General features: G+C 44.1%; 1 protein-coding gene across 2 annotated transcripts in view; it reads left to right on the top strand.

Moving 5' to 3' along the window:
• Positions 1–1,881: 1,881 nt before the first annotated feature.
• LOC135234980 (monocarboxylate transporter 1-like) overlaps positions 1,882–18,930 on the top strand; it is a 43,077-nt gene continuing 26,028 nt past the window's right edge. For both annotated transcript variants that reach the window (XM_064300154.1, XM_064300152.1), the window contains exon 1: positions 1,882–2,057. The gene's annotated coding sequence lies outside the window, so the exon portion shown is untranslated. The remainder of the gene's footprint in view (positions 2,058–18,930) is intronic.

The following is an 18,930-nucleotide window of genomic DNA, read 5'->3' as shown; positions in this document are numbered from 1 at the left end:
TGTAAATCAATGATGTAAACTGCCATTGAAAGCAAATAATTTTTTACCAGTTAAATTGGGGTCGAAAAAAGTTGAAACATGCAGTCTGTTTTGTAAATCATGGAAAGTGGTCGTCTTTCACTTTAAGATACATTACAAAAGCTATGCTCTATGCTATAGGGTTAGTGAATGAATATACCAACAATGTATCAATTTCTGTTGACCTTAATTTATTCACAGCCTTAATTTCACATGATCTTAAAAATAACAAAGCTCTCTATTTTGTAAAAATAAAAAATGCTATGAAAATATGGCCAGTGGGTGGAAAAGCAGCTAGCTGAACAGTCTTGTGTTTGTTTTTGCTTCTCATTTTAAAGAATATTTTTAAAGGCCATACACAGGGTGAGTTAACAAAACACAGGCTTCTTTGAACTTATTCTTCTGTGTGTTTATTATTACAGGGATCCCCAGGACAAGGTGGTATATCTATCCCATAAAACCCTGTCAGAGACACAGCTTGATATCCTATTTATTTTATTGGGTGGGTCTGGATGAAGCAAGAAAAATTCTTGAATCAATAGCTCGATAACAAAGAGAATGCACATTGTTAAAGGACCAAAAGATAGTAAGGAAGAGTTTTAGTGTCTAAACAACTAAAATGTTTTGCTTAGAAAGGATGTGGTTCTTAATAATATAAAGAAAGCAGTTTCGTCTGGTTTGTGTTTGTTTGTGACATTAATGTGGAAAAAATAACTATGGATTTGCTTTTAAAACCTGGAATGAATAATACAAGTTGCTCAAAAAGAAGGTGAAGTAATTATTATGGGAAAATATGTCCTGTAAAGTATACATATATATATATATATATAAAATGTTTATTTTGCATGGTACGTAAAAAATATTATTGGCTAAAAAAAAAAAATTGACTTGTCTAGCTGTTCATAAACCTCTCTGCAGCTGTGACAAGATGGCTGCCCAATGTCTGAAGACAGTAAGAGGGGGAAGGGAGGTAATGTAGGTGGTTGTGTAAAATTGCAAAATCATTGAAGGTGTGGCTTTTATAGCCACTGCATTCTTTTGTGGGGTTGACACTCCAAATGGCATTTTCTCGGCACTTTTATTTGTATTTCAGAAATATAAATGAGTTTACTGCAAAGATTACACAGATGCAAATGTTTTATTATTATTTACCCAGCAAGGCAGTGTAATGAGTGAGAGTTTTCATGAGTCCGAGGGGGGTTCGACCTAGCCTGTCACTCATCCAAAAATGTCACAAGCAGACATGCTACCCAGTGAGCTACTAGTGAAGGAGACATAAGTTTTGCTCTTTTGAACGACTGCACTTCTAGTATTTTGCGTGTGCATCTGATCTTTTTATTGGCTGATGTACCTTAAATGTCCAATGAGGAGACATATTATTTGTGGGCTAGGAGCATTTGTGATGATGTAATCAGGCGTAAGAAAAAGAGAAGAAGAAGAAGAAGAAGAAGAAGAAGGAAAAAATACTAAATCCCCTAAATTTGGAGCAATAATGTGTGGATATGTGAAGTTGTTTGTGAATTTTGTCTGTTGAAATTGGGTCAGAAGGTACATAAATGAATGTTTTTAAGGGCTGAGAGTCTGTGGTCATTGTGGTTATTTCTGTGGGGAGCCTGCCATCCCAATTTTAATTATATACCTATTCATACAATTTCGTCACATTTTTCCCCTAATCATTCTTTCTAATTGTTAAAATGTTTTTAAATTGATTATTAAAATTGGGTTAGTTTTTTGGTTGTTAGTCACACGTGACCCCCTCGTTTCAATGGAAAGAGAAATTCTTGGTGCCAAAAAGCACATGATTTTTTTTTCAGCGCCCCCGTTTGCGAGCTAGCTGCTGAGTTGGTTAGTGTGGCGCAGGCGCAGTGTAAACGTCCAGGCCATGCTGTCATTACTGGCGATGTACTCTTAAATTTCCTTATCAGCGTTCACAGATACTCGGAGCACATGAACACACTACGGTCGTCGATTATAAGGAACCTGGGATAGAAGAGGATAAATCGTGTTACTGGAAATATCGTGAGCCAAGAAACTTCAAGGTACGTTTAGAATTGGCAAACAGTACATGCACGTCAGCCAGTGGTACTGGACAGAAAGCAGTGCACTTCAATTGAAACGCATCGTTAGCATCCTATACTGTAATATATGCAGCAATAAAGATAACTAGGTTTTCGTACACAGTTAAGGCACACGATACGCTTATAATGAATTGCTAGCTTAGTACAGAATTATCTTGCTATACGAGCAATATAGTTGGAGTAAAGCTTATTAACAACAATACCACTTTCAAAAGGTTAGCTTCAAAAGCAACCATGCTCTATCTTTCGCTAGCTATGATAAGTAATAATTTCGCTTAACGTGTTTGACTTTGCTCTTGGTACCGCCGTTTTGGTTCTCGCAAAAACACTGTCACCATGGTGCCGGGCGAACTTAGATGACTTGTGTTTTTGCGAGAACCAAAACGGCGGTATCAAGAGCAAAAACACAGGTCACCTATGTTCGCCCGGCACCATGGTGTCTTTATTCACAATGAGTGGAGTGAAATAGTCACTGTAATGTAATGTATGATGGCTAAATAAACTTGCGTGAACAAACTGCCTAGATAATTGAGGAACATGACTAAAACTAGTCAAAGACACGGTGTTCTCTTGGTGAATGTTTTTTTGCCCTCCACCCGTTGCTACCTAGTTATTTTTCATACATAAAAATGGCTATCAATTTTTACAAACAACAGCTAATGCTGGTAAGTCAAACTAGCTAACATCGCCCATCGTGTCACTCATGTATGTTCTTTTATTCTGTCTCCATGACAGATACGCATGGACGCATAGCTCACGTGCTCGCCTCACATGTACTAGTTGTAGCTAGCCGTAAGGCGAAGTGGCAATTCACCTTACGCCTGTCTGCTTGTAGTATGATATGGTTAAAAAAAAAAAAAAAAATTAATCGGGGACCTAGGAGTTTTTCGTTGCATCCGCCTTGGCGACGAAATGTCGCACGTCGCAACTTGGCAGGTTGCCAGGAGAAAATTACCCAAGCACCTTGAACAAAGCGTAAATCATAAACTATTTTTTTATGTTTTCAATTAAGATTTTTGTGTGATGATGAAATCATATTTGAAAAGTAACCCATGAGATGTTCCGATTAACTAGTTCACCTCTCAATATTAGAGCATATTTATCATAACCAGATAATAATCAGCGATCTAAAATACATAATCATATATGGTTTTTCAGTATACATATTGAAAACAAGTCGTCCTATATATTATACTTGAGACATTCTGTCCATGCCATTGTTGATATGAGTTCACTAAGAGAATTTTTAGTTAAGTGAAATCATAACCAGACATGCTTATCCTGACCAGGCATGCAACCTGTCTTATGGTTATAAGTCATCTGCTGTCCTGTATGTGCTGCTGAAATTGTGCTCCTTCAAACCAGTTGAAGTCGTTTGAAATTTCCAATTGCTATCTACAGTGTAAAGTGTGGTGGTGGTGATTTGACTCTAAAGTTGCAGTATCTTTTTCTGTTCTTTGGCGTTTGATGTGTTGTGTATTGTATTGCCCTATGGCCTAGGCTACTTGTTATTTTTAACAGCTGCTTTCTGTGTATGTCCAAAGCAAATTCCCCCATAAGGACAATACAGTTTATCTTGTCCTGTCTTTCTGTACACTCACATATGTTGGAAACAGACGTGGGAGCAAAAATTAGCCTGACATTGTAGTCTGACATTATTGTTGTTCACAGACTGTTTGTACTTTACATTTGTGTTATTGGAAACTGTGCTTTGAAACGGGTAGACCAAGATTTGCAGGGAAATCCCTGCATGAAAACATCACGAAAATCTGCTGCTTGTAAGGACATGGCCATGATTTGCCAACCAAAACAGAGTTTTAGAATCAAATCATTTAACAAATTGATTCCTTGAAAGTCTTTTCCAAAGCACGTTGCATCAAGTTGTGTGTGTAGCCTATATGACAAGATCAAGCTACTGGCTGGATTTAGTCAGATTTGTCGCATGGCGTAACAGTCAGTAGCTTGGTCCCTTGGTTGTGTTATGCATAGACATTATATAAATGTGGACTACAATCAAGACTGTTTTCAGTGGGTCAGATTTACAAAAGGGATAACTTTTAGGGACGCGATGTGCCCTTTCAAACTAAATGCACCTTTTAATTAACTGGCTGAAAAAAATAAAAAATAAAATCCCCTTCCAGAATCTGAAAAATGAAAAATGCTTACTGAAAAATTTCCTCCTGTGGGTTCTCTATCCCACCTGTCAGAAATGAACGTTTGATGCTGTCACTGCAGATAGTTCCCAGCAGCCCTTGCAAGTCAAGCATCAAGCTGGCCTGTGCCTCAAGACAAGCCCATCTCTGGTATTGCGTAAGACTGCCTGATGTTTCCTGTGTCATTTATTTCACAGAATGTTAATGGCACCCCAAATGCGCCATCTCGGCACATATTTTTCACCGACTGACAGGTTTCCACAAAAAATTCGGGTGCTTTAATGTATTGTTTTCAGTTTTTAGTTTAGCTTCTGTCAAATCCTTGCAGCTCACCGTTTAATTGTTTTGAAATACACGTAAATACAGGGATTCAAATAATTATATTTTCATTTCTCGTTCACAATATTATTAGTGAAATGAATAGTTAAATTACTAAGTGTACATGTGCTGCGTATGAATCACGTATTTTTTAAACACCTGAGGGCCCAGTAATGTAATCTCTTTCTCAGTGCTTGGTGGTAGAAGTGGGTCATTGGGAATGAGCAATCATGAATCTCACTGTGGATGGAGCTGTCATGTGTTCACTGATACAAACACATTTCTATGGTATGGAAGAGCAAATAATTGTGATTGATTCCAGTCAGTCAGGACCGCACTTCCTGTTATGGGACTTATGAGACCTCATGCTGTCATGACTAGCCGTGAACCTGGTTTTGCTACTATGCTGCTGTGTGAAATGTAGGGAGAAACGGTGTTGATTATCTTGTGAATTATTTGGAACATCTTATTATCACTATTACTGTAGTTTTTTCTCAAGGCGTTAAGTTGTTAAGGAGAATGATTTAGCGAGTGCAGTACAATAATGAACCTGGTGATGAGAACTGAGTCGGTTTTGTGTGCTGTTTCTAGGGGGCCAAGCATGAAAAGTGTGAGGCCCCCTATTGGGTTTTTTGGCTTTGTTACTCTTATTCTTCCATAGATTTTTCGCAGTTCTGCCAAAACTGCCTTGTCGGTTTTTGAGAAACTTGGCACATTTGTTGAAGGTGAATCCAAGCGGTGATTGACTGATTTTTAGCCTCAATTTGGCCTCTTGGTGGCGCAAATTTTTGAAAATGCATACTTTGACTGGCCATAACTCTTGTACCCTTCAACCTAGAACCACTGTCCTCTCCTGTCAAAGAACAGTCATCCCTGCCTGAAAAAGTGTGTCTGGTCGAATTTTCTGCTGTTTTGAATTTTTGAAAAAAATAATAAAGTAAATTCCTCCTACATGCTTTGACTGCTTTGCATGAAACTTAGAATACAACGTCTACTCACACAAATCTATATATTATAAGTATTAAAAAAATAAATAAATAAAGCCCAGTATAAAGTTGCTGCACCTAAAACCGCAGTCATGGTAAGCCAATGAATTCGTATGTGGGCGTTATCAGCATTATATTCAGGCCTAAGGAATGACTGTTTAAAAAAACAAAAGAAAGCATAGCTTCCATCCTTGTCATTGCTGCTCTTGATTCACTTCAGCTGCTCAGAGACTGCTGTCAGAAGTGCTTTCAGTTTTTGTCAGAATATAACCTGAGTTCAGAATTTCACACTCATTTAAATATTTAAAGTTCCAATACACTTTTTCTTATGACTTGGGCCTGTAGTGATTGTTGTTGCACAGGGATCAACAGACACACCTCTTTTATGTTCCTCTTTTCTCATCCTTCTCTGAGAATTTCGATTGAAGTAATGAAGCATGAAGTAACCTGTAAGCTTCCAGGGTCTACTGTGTACACACTTCCTCTCCATGTAGGCCCTATGTGTTTGTCTATAATCTCTCTGCGTTCTGTTGTTGTAGGTAACACTGCATCAGCGTAGTCAGGAGCTGCCCGTATCAGTTGTGGACGGTACATGTGGCACCTCAGCTGTGTACTTGTAAACAGAGGAAAGGAAGGAAGACTTTCAGAAAGGAGCAGAAATGCTGACCAGTACGACAGACGAGAGTCTTGTTGTCCCGAGTCCTTGCTCGGGTAGCGGCATCATTCTAATATTAGTTTTCGCCGACGGAGGGGTGAGAATGGGCAGAAGGGCGCAGAGCCGGGGACGAAGGATGAGTCTGAGGGGCCTTCAGTGGCGACAGTGTCCACACTTCTCACTCCCTCACACGCACATTTTTTAGTGTGGCAAAAAGGAGTCCGCACACCTGCGGTGTTTATCCTGAGCGCCGCAAGGGCATCTTTTCACCAGCGGCGCGGTTGAGACTGCCTTTGGTTTGATGTTGCGGCTCCTCACTGAGAGTAGCTGGGGCATTCCGCTCTAAATGCTCAAACAAAAATGCCATCAGTGTTAGTCATGTTGAGCTCCATTATTAGGTTGCGGGTGTGGTACTATGTAGGTACTATATTAGGTACTGAAGGCGTGTCGTTTGGTAGGAATATGGCTGCGGTGGTTTTGCAATGTTCTGTACATACTGACCCTTAGCAGGCGGAAATTGGAGTCCCATTTTCACGGGGGTGTACCTCCCGGAAATGGGTTGTTGGACGCATACCCAGAATGCTTCAGAGAAAGAAAAGAATGAAGTGTAGTGGATCACAGGGGAAAACAGGCATGTGGGCTTTGAGTTCTCAATGAGATTTAAAAAATATGAAAATGACATTAAAAATTAAATCAAAATAAACCGGCAAATACATAGTAAAAGAAAGCTAAGGGTCCTTACCAACAGTAGATGTTGGATATGTAGATATATAGATATAGGCTAGGTTAAATGTAGTTGGATCGAGAAAGAAGTAGGCTACACGAATAGAAATTGCTGCGGATGGAAAGACATTGATTACTTGTTGGCGAGCTAACCTATATTGTCCACTCAAGTGGAAATCCATTTTGTACATATCGGCACTTAGCAAATGTATACATGTGAATTGACAGAATTCACAGAAAACTTCACAAGCGCTCATAAACGTGTATGGGGCCAGACAGTGCGCTAGCATGCTTTGACAGGGGGCTCTCTGAAAGCAGGGGTGTGTCCCACTGACCCTGTCTGGTGCAAATCTTAGACGAGCATGTAGTAGTGCAGCCGACTGGGCCTGGGAATGCAACCTAGATGGTCTGGACTCTCTGCACAAGGCCATCTCTTCTTCTCCGTCTCGGCTTTGTAGTTTTGTCTCTGGTAGCCTTTAGTCTTCTGGAAAATAGAGTTTTCGGCAGAGCTGTCCTCCCGTGTCTTGTCTTGTCTTGTTTTGGAAGCCACGGATGACGGACCCTCCATTTGCAGCATGATGGGAAATGGAGTGCTCGGTGGCCCCTGAGCACTACTCTGCCTTGTCAGACCTGCCGCTGGTCCGCCATCTTCTCAGGCAGTCAACGGAGGACTGTGACGGATTATGATGAATTGCTGTTTTCTGTGGCCTCAAAGAGGCCCTGAATTGCAATTGTGTGTGTCTGTGCGTGCGTGTGTGGGGGGGGAATTGGGTGGGGGGATGCTGTAAGGCTTCAACTCCAAGGCCAGCTTGATAAGTGGAACGCACAACAATGGTGCATGGACCATACCAAACAATCACCAAAGGCCTCCTGGTTTCACTGACAAGGCTTCCTGCCTTGTGATCCAGAACATTCCCAGGCATATCCAGGGAGGTATTACAAGGGCACATTATAATCCTGACATGGTTTTAGGGCATATATCATTGCATGCGGGCACATGCTTGGTAGGGTGGCACGCAACTGGTACTTGATCTCATTGTAATGTCTTGAAGGCCCATTTTTTACAGAACACAGCATTAGAAAGGACATTGTGTTCATTTCTGGGTGGGTCATTTGTGCCAAACTTGCCTGAACGGGGGAGGGCGAGCGTAGTGCGCAGATGACCTGTGTCTTGAACTCGGGGCATTACTTTGGCTTCCCTGGACCAGAGAAAGTTCAGTAATGGACTTCAGCGTCCCCGCAACGCTCAGCTGGTGTTCTGGTGAGAAGCAGGGGCATGTTGGAGTGATACTGCATTGCCATTCCCCAGTCCGCTCAGGGAAGTTCCCCCCCACTCACAGGCAGAGAATGCAGATGGACAAAGTGGGCCATTGGTATGTACTGCACTCCGTACCCTGGTGTGGAATCAGGCATCTTCAGTTAAATCCAATAAAGTCCCCGACCGTAGAGTAAATTCCTTCCTTGCACCGGGCGTCCGAAACCCTTCTGTGGGTTTCGCTGGTTTCCCTTCAATCAGCAGCCAATTTAGGCCCTCAAACTAAGATGTGTGGACTCCAGCCAATCAATGACTCGAATTAAGGTCTGAAGTGCAAAAATACACTGGGGCCGGCAGCCACAGCAGCCGTCCAGGGTTCGAGTGTGAGTGTCCTCCCTTGCACCCGCAGGCTATGTCAAAGCAAGCAGGAAGTGCCATAGGTAAGAGCATGCGAGGATATTTTCTATTGACATTTTGGTGCCGTAGCACACACTGTGAAAGGCTGTGGGATTTGTTGCAACAGCAGCTTTTGCAGTTTGTGTCTGTTTTACCTTTCCTGAGGAGGTCGAGCTTGAGGTTGCAGTGCCCCCAGCTTGTTTGCTTGTTCTCTCTCTCTCTCTGCCTCTTCTCACCCAAATTTGAAACCTCAAATCGTATTTGTCAGAGAGAAGAAGATCTCCTTCGACAGGCCGCCTCCATCTCCTGTCCGTGGCTGCTCTATTCCTGGCTGCGGAGGTGGAAACCCAACCAAAAACGCGGGTCATCGAGGCGTGCGTTTCAGCACGATAAATGTCCACGGTAGTCGGTAATTGTGAAGTTGGCAGTCAGTCAGTCGCTGTTCCTTCTCGTGGGAGTCGGACGGACACGGCTGTGCACTTTGGCTGTCTCGCACCTGTGGGGCCATCATCAAATCACAAGGCGTTATTGTCACTTGTGCCTTTAATTATTCCCCCCCCCCCCCCCTCGTGTGGTGAAAGCTACCTCATGCGCTGGGGTGGTGAGAGTTAAGTGTTCCGTGCGAAGCTCAGGTCAGGTTATTCCGTCTCCCCGTGTGTCCTCCCCGGGTCGCGGGCGTGCGGGGCTGTGAACGCCTCCATTGGCTGCCCTGTGGTCTGAAGCTTCTCCAGCCGTTAGCCTCCGGTGCGCACAGCCTGTAGGCCGGCGGGAAGCCTTCAGAACTGAGCGCCGCTGCCTGTGTCCTCACCGCCCAGACGCGCGGAGATGACGCTCTCCCTGAGAGCAGGTCTCAGGTGGTCTTCAGAGAGGTTTTTTCAGGCTAAGTTCTTTTGGTAGAACGGGTGGGGGTTAGGCCTACTTAAAGGGTAAAATCTTTATTGATATTGGGAAGAGATGTGTCAGTGCGGGGAGCAGCATGACTGGTCACGTGGTAGAGGTAGGGGGCCCGCAGGGTAGTTCTGGTTCGATGCGGTGCTGGATGATGTCTAGTCTGCTGAAGGGCTAAGTGGGCTGAATGGCCTGTTCTTGTCATTATGTGTTCTTACGTAACTCCTGTGTCCCGTGGCTAATCGACGGGCCTCGACAGGTTGAGTAGCCTATTCTCATCCTCGTTCATTCCTCTGTTCTCTTGAAATTCACCTGCCGTTACAGTCAGTACCCCGGAATTGGCACACCCCAGTTAGTTGTCACGTGCAGTGGAATGGTAATACTGGTAGCGTAAGCTAGAAGGACCTGAGCACACTCCTACCCAATCAGGAGGCCAGCCCTGGGTCCTCCAGAGTGATCGCCTCTGGTCAGAGCGGAACCCCAGACGCGTCCCGGCTGAGGCGGCGGGGCAGGCGGGGGTAATTAGTTTTTGTAGCGTGTCACGCACCCCCTTAATCCCTCCCCCTCCTTTTGGACGTGCTCCCTGTGCAGGTCTCATCGAGGGCACGGCTGGGATGGAAAGGGAATGAGGAACAGGCTCTGGCTCCGGGCCAGCGAGGCCCAGCTTTCCCCAGCTCTCCTCCCCGGTGCCGAGCATGTGCCTTTAAAAGGGAGGCAGGTCGGGTTCTGCAGACATGGGACAAAGGTTTTAACTGTTCTAATCCTCGGATCTGCTGAGTCGCATCCGGGTTCATCCTTGGGTACTCTACATTGACTATTGTTGGCAGGAATTTTTCATTTTTGAAATGACGTTTTCCTCTTGGAAGGTAGAAGTTGTGTGGACACAACTTTTGTGGCTTTCAGTGGCACTGGGATTTTTTTTCATGATAGTTCAGAATAGGACACGTACACACTGTCATGACTAATGCATAAAAAAGCCACTTGTTTACAATTAATTTTCAGTTGGTACATTGCATTGAAGCAATGCCAGGTTAATGCAAGGAGTTGCCACAGTTTTCAGCATTGGTGTTTGTCAGGAGTGTAGAACCTTTCTTCTTTCACTGCAGTACACGTTGATGTAATGATGCATCAGCCAATGCAGGGCTCAAATGTGCACTTATTTCCAGGCACAGAAGCCCTCACGTTATTGATTTCCACACGGAACCGTTTGCATTCTGTTTGCATATGCAACCAAACCGGTCACAATTTTGAGGCCTGCAATGTGCCTCCACCTCCTGTCATTTGTGCATTCTGCTCATTCTCTCAACTCTGTCTGATAAAAATATTCCCTTGTATTAAGACCTATCTGGAGTCACATGCATGGAGGAATGTCATTTTATTCACCAGATATAGGCTATATAGCCTGCTGCTGTGTCAGTATATTCATTCTTGATAAAGAAATTTGTGTGAGATCATTTTTATCAGATAGCTAGCTTAGTGCTTCTTTCCAGGCATCCGATTAAGGGTGCTTTCTCACAAAGCTGACGGTTAGTCAGGGATAATGCAGTCTGGTGGACATTACTGAACAGTGTGTAGAGAGATGTCATAGGAATTAAGCCATGATCGGTAGCCATAGCTGGGTAGTAGCTGAACTTGAACATACAAGGAGAATGTCGCATTCTTGTTAAATAATGCAAGTTAATGTTTGTTTATTGGAAGGTTTTTATATTGTTTAACTTGTTAAAACATAAAACAAAACCTGGGATTATCAAAGTATTCGCTAGGAGTACCCTACTTATGATACTGTGAATAAAAATGCAGGCCAAAGATCTTGAATCATTTGGTCATTCAGAAGTTAAAAATTAACAGCCATTTGAGGAAAATGTGCATTTATGGAGATAATGACTGTCTGCCTTGTAACTGCCACACTCCCCACTAAACTGTAAAAAGTACCTGTGTTGGATATGAAAGACCCACAAATTACTAATAACACCCCAAGGACTATTATTAAAAACAAAAAATGTTAATGTTCACAGGCTCCTAAACTATGGAATGACTTATCAGTTAATAAAAGCATACTTTGTGTGGACTGTATGGAAAATGCATTAGAAATATGTAGCCTATTTATTATGATGATTAGTGTTATTAAGCACAAGGCTTGCTTACAGCACATGCTGTACCTTATTGTTCAATGATGATGCGTATTTGGCCTTCGTAAAAATCTTTTTACGCAGTGCCGTGAAAGAAGATTTGCCCCCTTTCTGATTTTCTGTATTATTGCATATTTGTCGCACTGAATGGTTTAAGAATTATCTTTAGGCTGCAATCAAGCCTGGCTGTGTTCAATCAGCTCATTCTAGTTGTCTATTAAATTTGATTAATTGGTTGATTGAGTAACGAAGGGGACGATTACTTTCTCATATGGGTGTTTGGTAGCTGGTTTTCATTAAATAAATTAAATTATTTAAAAAATGTGTTTTGTATTTACTCAGGTTCCCTTTGTCTTATATTACTTTTCGTCTAAAGATCTGAAACCATTCAGTGTGACTATTATGCAATAACAGAGGAAATCAGGAAATACTTTTTCACGGCACTGTGCTTTGTCTAAGTGTCGCTTATCAGAGGAAATAAGTGAATGCTTTTTCACGGCGCAGTGCTTTGTCTAAGTGTCGCAGGCGTCTCATAGCTGTTGGTTGTGTAGAAACCTGATCTGATGGGGGAATGAGAGGCAGTCGGGAGGCAGTTTGCACTAACCTTACTGTGAGGTCAGTGGGAAGAGGCGAACGCGCGTAGCGGGATGGTCCGAGGGCAGCCTGCGATGTGATGACGGCGGGAGCCTTAACGTGTGCAGCTGCGGAGGCCCTGTCCGTTTAGGACTGCAGGTGTCCCACGGAGCTTTGGGGAAGAGGAGCCCCCCCCCCCGTAGCTTTGGGGAAGAGGAGCCCCCTCCCCCCCCCATCTTGGCTGGGCTTCTGAAGACGCCGTTCTCCCGGGCGAGCTTCGGAGCGGCGGGCCGAGTCTGTCGCTGTGATCTCCGTGGAATTCCGCTGGCGGGAGTTCAGACGCGGGTGCGGGGGATAATTAGGGTGATGGGACCGCGCCCTCCGCCCTTCCCGCCCGCCCCCCACCTCCACGGCCGGCTCACCTCCACCGGCGCACACACCGCGCGAGTGTGCGAACCTGACCTTTACGTCCCACCCCCCGGGGCGTGCGCGTCTTTGTTCCGCAGGCCTATGATCCTATAGGAAACGGCCGTGAGCGGCGATAACGCCGACTTCAAACGCCTCGGGGGGGGTCCATTTATTTCCATTGGTTTTTGTTGAGCCGATTCAGACGGTTTGTGCCTTTTTTGTTTTGTTTTGTCTCCTCGCGTTAATGGCTAATGTCCCTGGAAACCCCTCTCCTAGGACCAGGCTTGCAGGTTCCGCCTGGGCCTACAGGAGAGACGGACAGTCTGACTGCCCTCCTGAGGTCCATGATCGATAGCTGCTAATGTTCCCCGGGAGAAACCTGGATTGTCCATTTTTTAGCTGCAGCCGCAGCTCTATAGCTCTCTCTGTCTGTCTGTCTGTCGGTTGGTCGGTCGGTCGGTCGGTTGGTCCACAAAAGTGTCCCACCTCGTAGCGGCCACAGTTTTCACCCCAGGAGGCTGAAATTTGGCATGGACGTTGGTCATGACCGAAGGTACAGCTGAGTAACTTTCAAGGCCGATTGACCAAGAGGGGGCGTGGCAATGGGCCTGGCCTATCACAAAAATGCTCATAACTCCCGAATGGATTCACAGATTTTGTGGAAAGGTTGGTCATGAGCCAAAGAAGAGGTCACGTGGTTGTGTGAGGGTGTGTGCGTGGATGCATGTATGTGTACGGTCGCAGCTATTGCGGATTCGCGCTTGTTACATTGATGCCTTTGATCTCAAAATCAAACATAGGGCCACCGGCATTTGCTAGGTTCAGTCGACCCAGTGGGTGGCAGCTTATTCTCCTTCTTGCGATATAAATCTTGCAAACAGGGATGCCTGCCAGTGAAGCGAAATTCCCGTCATGCATTGCAAATGGCTAACTCTTTTTGTGGGACCAGTGGAGTCACTGGGAGCAGAGCACAACCATCCATAGTGGGAGCAGCTGGACTCAAATCACTGAGAAGCGGACGGGCTAGGGTCAAAGGAATCGGTTACGGACCAGGGTGAAGTTCACCTGGCCGAGCGGGCAACTTCACCGCTCAGTAAACGGTTAGCTGCTGGGACTTTTGGCTCTGAGAAGCTGGGATGTTTTGAATGTCTGCACATTTTCTTTTTTTTGAGCGTGTAGCTTATGAGAATTTGATTCAGACGGGCAGCCATTTCATTTCCGGCATTTGCATTTTCAGAGCGATTAAGAAAGTTATAATAATGATAATAATAACGCTTTGCATTACCTCTTTTCCCCAAAGTTCTGTACGGTGATTGGGGAAGTTCTCCTCAGCCCCCACCAATGTGTAGCACCCTCCTGGGTGTTGCACGGCAACCAACCTGTCCCAGAATGCTCACCACACACCAGAGGTGGAGAGCTTCAGATTGTGAGCCGTCTATATAACCCTGCATCATTCGTAGATTTCAGTGTAAACTTTTACAGCCATGGCAGCTACCCTTAGCCTTAGCTGACATTTGTTATGAGGTCACGCTGTTGGCAGGGCAACAGGTCGTCAAGTGACAGGCGTACCCGGGTGCTCACGATTGGCTGCAGCTGCAACTTTTAACGGGCTTCCTGTTAAAATGTTAGTCAGAAGACTGACATCACACTACCTGGTGAAAACCAGCACACTACAGAACAAAAAATATTTCAGAAATATAACAATGGCAGCCCGTAAACAGTGTAATGAACAGGAAAATTCTTGAAGTAAAATAAATTATCAATATCAGAAAATATTGCAGCATTTAACAGCATATAACCAAATTACTGCTATCAAATAATGCAATAATTAATAATTTTATTTTTTGTGAAATACATTTGTCATTTTATTTTCCACCAAGTCCACATGCATATATAATATATAGCAATATATCCCATTTTACAAGGTTTTTTTGTAGTTTCAAAAAGGGCAAGTGCAAATTACGGTGCGTAACAAGCTTTTTTCAAGGAAATCGGAGTTATTTCAAGGTCTAAACTTCTCGGAGCTCAGCTAATCCATTGTAATCCGGCAGTTAAAGCCTTAAGCATTATCACTTTGACCTTTTATCAAGGATTCTTTACAGCCAAATCAGGGTTCAGTTCCCAGGGAGTGTTAAACACTAGGGCCTCTGTTTGTAAGCCTTTTAGTTCATGTAAATTGGACAGTTGAAAGGTAAATTGAAATGTTTGTTTTGCGATATAAAGTTTTGTCAATAATGGTACGTAAAAATATATACATTTTTCCTCACCTTTCACAGTACAGACAAAACAAAAAACATTTTGGGAGATAAAATGGTTCTCCACATTGGACACGTTATTTTCCGCCTTTTCGCCGTACAAACTTTCGTTATAGCGACACGGGAGAGGCACAGAAACGTCCCACCTGCTGCTTATACGTTTCGCCTGAACAGACGCCGTCGGAAAGCGGAACGGGAAGGACGCGTAGGCGGATCAAAGCGGCGCGTCCTGCGATTTAAAGGGGGGAGGGCGGGGCGAACGGGAGCCCTTTGTGTACCGCGCGCCGGCGGCTCGGTTCCGCGCGCCGCTAGCGTTTATTTCCTCAGCGCGTTCGGCCGTCTCCATGGGGAAGGCGTCGGGTCCGTGCTCTCGAAAGACTCTGTGTACTCGCTGATATCCCGTTACCACGCGGGTAGTTTTTCAGCTAGCCATTGTTCGAAGAATTTGAGGCAGGCTTCCCCCCCCCCTCCCCCCCTCACAGCCAAAATAAAGAAAGGGAGCATTCATTATGTAGTTGCCTACTGTTGTATGTAGTGACAACGGCAATGCAATTCATCGGTGAGCAATGAGTGTTTGTAATGTAGTGTGTTAGTGTGGCGTGCTGTCTAATGATTCCATTGTCCTGTTGCTAAGGGCAGGCTGAACATTCTAATGGATCTAGGCTACTCCCTACTACGTTGAATAGTGCTTTCTTCAGTGACCCTGGAGTTCATTTTCCAAATTAATTAGAAGACCTGACTTCTGCACTTCTGTCAGCCTGTTTTCAGTGAATCCTTTTCTGACTGCGTTTTAATTTAATCTCCTGTCCATTTTAATATCGCCGCCAAATTACAATTCCTCCCTTTTGATTTGGCTCATTACGTTGAGTAAAGTGGTAGAGAACTGTCAAGGGAATAAGTTAGAACAAGGTTCTGTGGGGTTGTACAAGAGTGTAAAAAGAAAAAAAAACAATAAAAAAAAAAAACACCCAAGCCAAATGTGTCATTGAAAAATAAACTCAGCGGGTGAGATTAAATTCTGATTCACTCAAAGACGTTTTCAACAGTGCGGGAAGATTAAAATCTTCTGTGCCCCGCGATCTGTGACTGCCTTTCTCAGGCTGCAGCGTGAACGGTTTTACCGTTGAAGATAGATCTACTTTTAAAACAGTAAGCGGATAAGGTCATTCATTACTGCTGCTGATAGCTGGAGCAGCTCGCCACATTCCTTTTTTATTTTTATTTTTTTTTAGCGAAACATGAGTAGGAAATGCAAGTGTGCACACTGGGCCTGAGTGTTTTATGAGGGTCAGTTCATCGGCTTTTTAGCTACGGCGTACGGCAAAGTGTGCGTACTATACATTCAGCAGAAACATGTCTAGAGTAATGGACCTATTAAAACAGACGGGGAAGGTATACGAAGAATGCAGAGCAATGTTTGCATTTACACTAAGCACAAGAAAAGCAAGGCAAGATAATACATGATAAGATGAGGTAAGATAAGACCTCTCTTATCTGCCTGGGAGTTATCGTTTGTGGGGGGAATTGCAATATAGCCTAGTCAATGACAGTGCCATTTGGAAAGATAGTAAAAACTAGGACTCTCCTAAGGCTCATCAGCAGTGGTATATTACTCATTTGCTTTGAGGTTACATCACACCAGCATATTTCAGTTGAGCTAGGGCAAGCCTTCCTGCTTCAGGAATCTAATGATTATAGGGTTACTCCCCTATATAAGCTGATCCTAATGGCTATAGGGTTACTCCCCTGTATAAACTGATCTAATGGCTATTGGGTTACTCTCCTGTATAAGCTGATCTAATGGCTATAGGGTTACTCCCCTGTATAAGCTGATCTAATGGCTATAGGGTTACTCCCCTGTATAAGCTGATCTAATGGCTATAGGGTTACTCCCCTGTATAAGCTGATCTAATGGCTATAGGGTTACTCCCCTGTATAAACTGATCTAATGGCTATAGGGTTACTCCCCTGTATAAGCTGATCTAATGGCTATAGGGTTACTCCCCTGTATAAGCTGATCTAATGGCTATAGGGTTACTCTCCTGTATAAACTGATCTAATGGCTATAGGGTTACTCTCCTGTATAAGCTGATCTAATGGCTATAGGGTTACTCTCCTGTATAAGCTGATCTAATGGCTATAGGGTTACTCTCCTGTACAAGCTGATCTAATGGCTATAGGGTTACTCTCCTGTATAAGCTGATCTAATGGCTATAGGGTTACTCCCCTGTACAAGCTGATCTAATGGCTATAGAGTTACAGTGGTGTGAAATATGTATTTGCTGATTTCCTCTATTATTCCGTATTTGTCATGCTGAATGGTTTCGGATCATTAAAAAATGGAATATTAGACAAAGGGAACCCGAGTAAACACAAAACACAAACACATTATTTCAAAATAATTTCATCTGAAACCATTCAGTGTGATGAATATGCAGTAGCAGAGGAAATCAGGAAGGGGGCCAATGCTTTTTTATGGTGCTGTATTAATGCTGTGACTTTAGAAACCTGCAGTGGTTTATTAGCTTGCGCTGGAATGAAGTTTCATTCTCTAGAGTGCTCTAATCTTCGGTTATAGTCACACTGTGTGACCCACCTCTTAAGATGCTGCACAGTAACACCCAATTACCGGCTATTACGAGCCATATATCGAGGACATGTCAGAAAGTCTTAAATCGTGTCTAAATCGGGGTCTTTTCTTCGGGGCGGTTAGTCCAGGCGCAGCAGAGGCGTTCGCGGGTCGCGGAGTTCGCGAGCGGAGATGTCATCGCGGGAGTGGCGGGGCTGCTAACCGAAGGGCTCGATGCGGTGCGCCTCGGCCAATCAGACCGCGACATTTAGCCCAGCCGCTGACCGCCGGACCCCTCCCCTAAAAGGGGGTCCCATGACCCGACCGCACTTAACAGGGAGCAGATAGTGCCCGAAATCACGCGTGAGGGGTGAAGTGGGGTTTGATAAGGGTGGCAGCTGGCTGACTACATCACAGCAAATGAGCCAACCAATGAGAAGACCCTGAACTGGCAAAGATCTCACTACTCACTGCAGACCTACACAGACACATCTCTGTAGTTTCTTTAAATTATGTGTAGAAGTAGGCGATGTAAAAGGAATACACGAAGATGCAGCATCCTAAATCTCTTCACAAATATGAGTTCCTTCTCAATTCATTAGTGTGCAGTCGTTGCCTTTGTCTTTATTCAGAATTATTTTGCATTTGGCTTCCACTGAGAGTAAAGAAATGTTGAAAGTAAATTTACTCATTAAAAGGTAAAGGGAAGGAGGTGTTGGCAGAATCATGAATAAACGAGAGACACAGTGTTCAGTCTCTGCTCTTAGTGTGTTTGTGTGGAAGAGATAATGTAAGAGGTATTATAAAAATGTTCGGGAAGATTATCCAGCTATTCACAGAGCAGAGGGCGTTTAAAAAGCTAGCTAATAAATCAAAAAGATATCTTCAGCTTGGCACTCTTTTTCGAAGAATTACCCAAGACCTGTATGGGTCAGTGATGGGTCCAACCACTATTTAGGCCTACATCTGTGAAACCTGTGCCAACATATTTGATGAAATGTGGCCTAGCCTGTATCTTACCGCTGATTTCATAATGGCTCATGTGCTCAAAGTCTGCTAAGTTCTAGTTTCCTCTGACTCAACACACCTGTACTGTTGACACAGTTGCAGTCTCCATGTGAACCTTGTAGACTGTGGGGTTTTTTTAACAGCAGGGAGAGAAGTTCACTTATTTTTTTAAAAGGGGCATAATTCTATTCCCGGTCTACTCTAACGGGCGTGAAATGTGAAGGCCCTGCTGGAATGCGCGTTGTGTTTGCGTGGTTTTGCGGTCGTCTCCTGTGGTGCCTGCTGGCTCTCTGCGGCCGCTTCCCAGCAGATTTAGAGAGAGCAGACATGCTGCGGGCGGCAGCGTCACAGCGTGGCCTGCGTTTAAAAATAAATAAATACAGAAAAAGGGAAAATAGACGGGGGTGGGGAGGTGCTCGTGGGCCTGGTTACAGGAGCTGTTAGTCCGGCCAGATCCCCAGCACGGTGTGTTTGGATAACGCGCCGCACACCGACAGCTTCCTATCCCAGAGTACGAG

Source organism: Anguilla rostrata, chromosome 11, assembly GCF_018555375.3.
Source record: "Anguilla rostrata isolate EN2019 chromosome 11, ASM1855537v3, whole genome shotgun sequence".
NCBI lineage: Eukaryota > Metazoa > Chordata > Actinopteri > Anguilliformes > Anguillidae > Anguilla > Anguilla rostrata.
Note: the sequence above shows the minus strand (reverse complement) of the source record. Positions and strands in the feature narration are given on the sequence as shown.